Genomic DNA, 6,945 nt, shown 5'->3' on the forward strand with positions numbered 1-6,945 from the left:
TTTTTTTGCGGTACGCGGGCCTCTCACTGTTGTGGCCTCTCCCGTTGCGGAGCACAGGCTCCGGACGCGCAGGCACAGCGGCCATGGCTCACGGGCCTAGCTGCTCCACAGCATGTGGGATCTTCCCGGACCGGGGCATGAACCCGTGTCCCCTGCATCGGCAGGCGGACTCTCAACCACTGCGCCACCAGGGAAGCCCATTTGTTACAATTGATGAACGTGCGTTATCATCCAAGGATTATAGTCTACATTACAGTTCATTCTTCGTATTGTATGTTCTATGGTTTTGGGCAAATGAATAATGACCTGTACCCATCATTATGGTATCATACAGAGTATTTTCACTGCCCTAAAGCTCCTCTGTGCTTCACCTGTATATCCTTCCCACCCTCCCCCCACTCCCAATTCCTCACAATCGCATATATTATTACTGTCTCTATAGTTTTGCTTTTTCCAGAATTGCTGTATAGTTAGAATCATACAGTATGCAGCTTTTTCAGATTGGCTTATTTCACTTTGCAATATGCATTTCAGGTTCCTCCATGTTTTTCATGGCTTGATAGCTCATTTCTTTTTAGAAATTGTCTAGATGTACCACAATTTATCTGTTCACCTACTGAAAGACATCTTGTTTGCTTCAGGTTTTGGCAATTATGAATAGAGCTGCCATAAAAGCCTGTGTGCAAGTTTCTGTGTTAACATAGTTTTCAGTTCCTTTGGGTAAATACCAAGGAGCACAATTACTGGATCGTGTGGTAAGAGTATGTTTAGCTTTGTAAGAAGCTACCAAACTGTCTTTCAAAGTGGCTGTACCATGTGCATTCCCGCCATTAAGATTGAACGTTCCTGCTGCTCCAATTCCTTTTTTTCTTTTTTCATTGAAGTATAGTGGATTTACAATGTTGTGTTAGTTTCTGGTGTACAGCAATGTGATTCAATTTGACATATATATGTGTATATATATATATGTATTCTTTTTCATATTCTTTTCTTTTGGTTTATTACAGGATACTGAATAGAGTTCCCTGTGCTATACAGTAGGACCTTGTTTATCTATTTTATACATAGTAGTTTGTATCTGATAATCCCAAACTCCTAATTTATCCCTCTCCCACCCACTTTCCCCTTTGGTAACCATAAATTTGTTTTCTATGTCTGTTAGTCTGTTTCTGTTTCATAAATAAGTTCATTTGTATCATATTTTAGGCTCCACATATAAGTGCTATCATATGGTATTTGTCTTTCTCTGACTGACTTACTTCACTTAGTATGATAAACTCTAAGTCCATCCATGTTGCTGCAAATGGCATTATTTCATTCTTTTTTATAGCTGAGTAGTATTCCATTGTGTGTATGTACCACATCTTCTTTATCCATCTGTCAATGGACATTTAGGTTGTTTTCACATCCTGTTGTTCCACATTCTTGCTAACATTTGGCGTTGTCAGTGTTCTAGATTTTGTCCATTCGAATAGGTGTGTAGTGGCATCTCGTTGCTTTAGTTTGCATTTCCCTGATGCTACATGATGCATCTTTTCATATGTTTATTTGCCACCTGTATATCTTACTTAATAAGGTGTCTGTTAAGGTCTTTGGCCCATTTTAAAATCAGGTTGTTCGTTTTCTTGTTGTTGAGTGTTCAGTGTTCTTTGTATGTTTTGAATAACAGTCCTTTAGCAGATGAGTCTTTTGTAAACATTTTCCACCAGTCTGTGGCTTGTCTCCTCATTCTCTTGACACTATCTTTTGCAGAGCAGAGGTGTTTAATATTATGAAGTCCACCTTACAAATTATTTCTCTATGGATCACATGTTCGTGTTGTATCTAAAAAGTAATTGCCATACCCAAGGCCAACTATGTGTTCTCCTATGTGTTATTCATAGCTTTATGTTTTACATTTAGGTTTGTGATATACTTTGAGTTAATTTTTGCGAAGGGTGTGAAGTCTGTTTCTGTATTCAAATTTTGCATGTGGATGTCCTGTTGTTTCAGCACCATTTGATAAAAAGACTATCTTTTCTTCACTGTATTGCCTTTCCTCCTGTGTCAGAGATCAGTCGACTCTATGGATTTATTTCTGGGTTCTCGATCTTGTTCTATTGATCTATTCTTTCATGACTACCACACTGTCATGATTAGTGTGCCTTTATAGTAAGCTGTAAAGTTGGGCAGTGCCAGTCCTTCAATTTTGTTCTTCTCCTTTAATATTTAGGTGGTTATTCTGGGTCTTTTGCCTCTCCATATAAACCTTAGAATTATCAAATACATATCTGGATGTATTTTTTGATATCCAAAAATTGACTTGCTGGGATTTTGATTGGGATTGCATTGAATCTATAGGTCAAGTTGTGAAGAAAAACATCTTAACAGTATTGAGTCTTCCTATACATGAACATGAAATATATCTCTCCATTTATTTAGTTCCTCTTTGATTTCTTTCATCAGTGTTTTGTAGTTTTACTCATAGAGATCTTATATATATTTTGTTAGATTTATATCTAAGTATTTCATTTTTGCGGTGCTCGAGTGGACTAGAGTTGGGTACAGTCATCCCTCGGTATCCACAGGGGATTGGTTCCAGGACCTCCGTGGATACCAAAGTTCTCAGATGCTCAATCCCTTATGTAAAATGGTATAGGATTTATATATAACCTAAGCACATTCTCCCATATACTTTGTCATCTCTAGATTATTATAATACCTAATACAATGTAAATGTTATGTAAATAGTTGTAAATACAATGTAAATGCAATGTAAATAGTTGCTGGAGTGCAGCAAAGGGTCAAGGTTTGCTTTTTTGAACTTTCTGCATTTTTTTTTTTTCGAATATTTTCTATCCGCAGTTGGTTGAACCCATGGATGTGGAACCAGTAAATGCAGAGGGCCAACTGTATTTCCCTTCCCCCACATGAAAGGCTAGAGTGGGCTGGAGTTGGGTATTTGTCTTCCCCTAGGCCGGTTAGGCTCTGATAAAACCCCAACAGTTTAGGCTCTGGTAAAATAGTTTCTCTTGAGAGCCCCTCTTGTTAAGAAGAACAGAATGCTCTTGCATATTTCAAAAGGGTCCCTTTCCCCCTCCTAATGCCAGAAGCATGAGGGAATTTTTCTCCAGTGTTCAGTTGAGCACCTGGTTGAGTTCCTGGAGGTAAAACTCACAAAAGGGGGGAGGCTCCTGATGTCTGGGACCCCCAGAGTTTTTAATTCTCAGACCTGTCCACTCTGAGCCTCCAGCAATTCATCAATTATAGTTCAGGTTTTCCTACCACAGCACTGGCTCCCGTGGAGGTTTCTGCTCCAATAAGTTGTAATTCTCTGTATTCCCCTGTCTGTCTCTCCAATTTGGAGAGCAGCATTTTGCCCTCTGACCTCACTTCCCTTATGGATCTAAGAAGAGTTGTTGATTTTTCAGTTTGTCTAGCTTTCCCTTGTTGTTACAACAGATTAACAACTTCCAAACTCCTTACATGCCGGATCATAAACTGGAAATCTACCACCTTTTTTTTTTTTTTTTTTTTTGGCTGTGTTGGGTCTTCGTTTCTGTGCGAGGGCTTTCTCCAGTTGCAGCGAGCGGGGGCCACTTTTCATCGCGGTGCACAGGCCTCTCACTGTTGCGGCCTCTCCCGTTGCGGAGCACAGGCTCCAGACGCGCAGGCTCAGTAGTGTGGCTCACGGGCCTAGTTGCTCCGCGGCATGTGGGATCTTCCCAGACCAGGGCTTGAAGCCGTGTCCCCTGCACTGGCAGGCAGATTCCCAACCACTGCGCCACCAGGGAAGCCCTACCACCATTTTTTTTTAAGTTTTATTGGAAGATAGCCATGTCCATTCATTTATGAATTGTCTCTGGCAGAGTTGAGTAGTTGCAACAGAGACCACAAGGCCCACAAGTCTAAAATATATACTATCTGGTCATTTACATAAAAAGTTGGCCAACACCTGACTTAAATTACAAAATCCCTTAAGTAAAAGGAGCCTTATTCAGATTGGTTTATAGAGGCTAAAAAGTGCTTACATAAATCATAGAATTCCCAGAAAATAAAGAAACTGAACTATGTACTAGCTTTTTAAGGAAAAAAAAGTCACTTTCTCACAGAAACTGCTAGGTCATAATCATTTTTATACAAGAATCCAAAATCCTTGGAGGAGTTATCCTTGTTTGACAGTTTGGATTTTTTTTTTAATCTGTAAATTTATTTCCTGGATTTGTCTTCTCATAAAGAGACTAGTTAATCTGAACTTCCCGAACTTCTTATACTAGGTTGTCGATCAGATAAGTTTACTCCCACATAATGTTAAAATTAGGAAAAATGTAAAATTATATGTTCAACAATTTAGAACTATAGTCATCCCTCACTCTCCAGGGGGGATTGGTTCCAGGACCCACCAAGGAAACCAAACTCCGACGATGCTCAAGTCCCATCACTGGCTTCCTGTTTCCACAGTTCCACATCGGTGGATTCAACCAACTACCAACCATGTAGCGCTGTATTATTTACTGAGAATATCCTCAGGTAAGTGGGACCCCCACTGTTCAAGGATCAACCGTATATAAATTCTGATGAATTTTTTATGTCAGCGTTAATTATGATCTGTAGTGTGTCATTTTAAATAGAATCTCCAAGATCTTGAGTTAACTTTAACTGTTGGAAATAATATTAAATCAGGTTAATTGATTAATTTATAGGCGTTCCATAGATAACTTCTAAGTAACATAGAAAACTGAAACATAGGTCACTATGTTTCATAGTGATAGGTATATCTATACCACAGAGATAATACATGTCTTATATATACACACTATATATATGCATATATACAACGTATTACATAAACACACACATATATAAATACTCTAAAATATATTTTAGTGTGTGTATATATACATACATGTTTATACTTTATACATAAATGATTGACTGATTTGACTAAAGGTTAAAATTTTCTGTAAGGCAAAAGACATCATAAACCAAGCTGAAAGAAGAATGATGGTCTGGGAGAAAATATGAGTAATATAGCTGACAAAATAGAGATAATATCCCTACTCTACAAAGAAACCTTGCACACTGATTTTTAGACAAAAAAAAAAGAACTGAATTTTTAAAAATGAGCAAAGTATATGAACAGGTCATAAACAGAAGAGGAAACGTAAAGGCAAACAAATACATAAAAAACATGCTCAACCTCACTAGTAGTCAGGAAAGTGAAAATCAAAACAATGACATACAGTTTTTTCACCAGTCAGATGGGCAAAATGTAAAGACTGAGGCTAAATGCTGATGCTTGTTTAGAAACAAGTATCTATAAACATTGCTGATAAGCTTATACAACATTCAAAGGAAGTAATCTTTGTAAAATAATCTGTTGGTGTCAGTTATAATTAAAAATACACATAGCCTGTCTTACACTCAAAGTCTGTACCTCCCACTCTCCCACCCCTATTCTGCCCTTCCCCCCACTCCCACTGGTAACCACGAGTTTGCTCTCTATTTCTGAGTCTGCTTCTTTTTTGTTATAGTCACTAGTTTGTTGTATTTTTTAGATTCCACATATAAGTGATATCATACGGTATTTATCTTTCTCTGTCTGACTTATTACACTGTAATGCCCTTCAAGTCCACCCATGTTGCTGCAAATGGCAAAATTTTGAACTTCTTTATGGCTGAGCAGTAAGATAGGTTTAAGGATGTATTGTACAACTCAGGGAATATAGCCAATATTTTTTAATACCTGTAAATGGAAAGTAACCTTTAAATTTTTTTTTAATTTAAAAAAATACACATAGTCTGTAACACAGGGATCTTATTTTGGAATTCCATTCCATTTCCAAATGAATAATTATCATGAGCTACTTTTCATGGACTATACTTTGTCTATTTAGACAGTATTATTTTCAGTGGCGCTTGTGACTTCTTAAAAAAGAAAAAAGTGGTTGATAAGTTCTAAAGCAGAAATGAGTACTCTAAGCCTGAATAACAATGATCCAACGCTGGGTCGGGGAGCTTGTGAGGGTTTGTGTTGTGGGGAGAGAAGGGGGGGAAGGAAGGACTATATTAAGTATTTTCTAGAAACTAAGATAGATTGGGATCACTCTAAAGGCAATTGTCATTTACTGTCTTGAAAGTTGAATAATGGCTATTAAATCAAACCCTTTATACTGGATTCCTAAAAACAGTGTTTCTTGAAAGCTTACAGAGAATATTAGAAACAATATTTTGCCTTAGAGAGAAAAAAAGATAGGGGAATCCATCATAACAGTTATTCCCTGTCAAAACCAGATACTATCCAGAATACAGGCAAACCTAGGGCTCAGAGATAGTGCTAGTAATGTCCCTCAGTCAAAATGTTAAGATGAGCCATTATAATCACTGGAATGACAGCAGTTCCACAAAGTTTATTCTCATAAAACTGTGCTTTTGCACACTTTTACCATTCCCTGAGGTTTCAGACTGATAATCTGGCAAAAATCCAATTTTTAGCATTCACTGCACAATCATATAATGCGAAAACATCAGGTTTCTGGCTGACTTGTAAAGATAGTAATTATTTCATTTGGGTACATATTTGTTTAAGCAAATTTAGCTAAGAGCAAAATATCTAATTAACCAAGTGATGAATGACATAACTGAACCATGACCCCTGGTAAAGTAGAACTTAACAAAAATCATTATTGTTATTCAGTTTCTCAGGGCTGGTGAATTCTATATAACCTATATATAAAAGGCATGAAACAGTTAAATGTCAACAGACCCCACCCCATCAACCTTCACCCCTTACACACACACACACACACACACACACACACATATATAAATGCCTGTTTTAGAAAAAGGAGAATTTTGGGCTATAGCCTCAATACCAGAGCATTTTTTTTTTTTTTTTTTTTTTTTTGTGGTCTGCGGGCCTCCCTCTGCTGCGGCCTCTCCCGTTGCGGAGCACAGGCTCCGGAC

This window comes from Physeter macrocephalus, chromosome 10, assembly GCF_002837175.3.
Source record: "Physeter macrocephalus isolate SW-GA chromosome 10, ASM283717v5, whole genome shotgun sequence".
NCBI lineage: Eukaryota > Metazoa > Chordata > Mammalia > Artiodactyla > Physeteridae > Physeter > Physeter macrocephalus.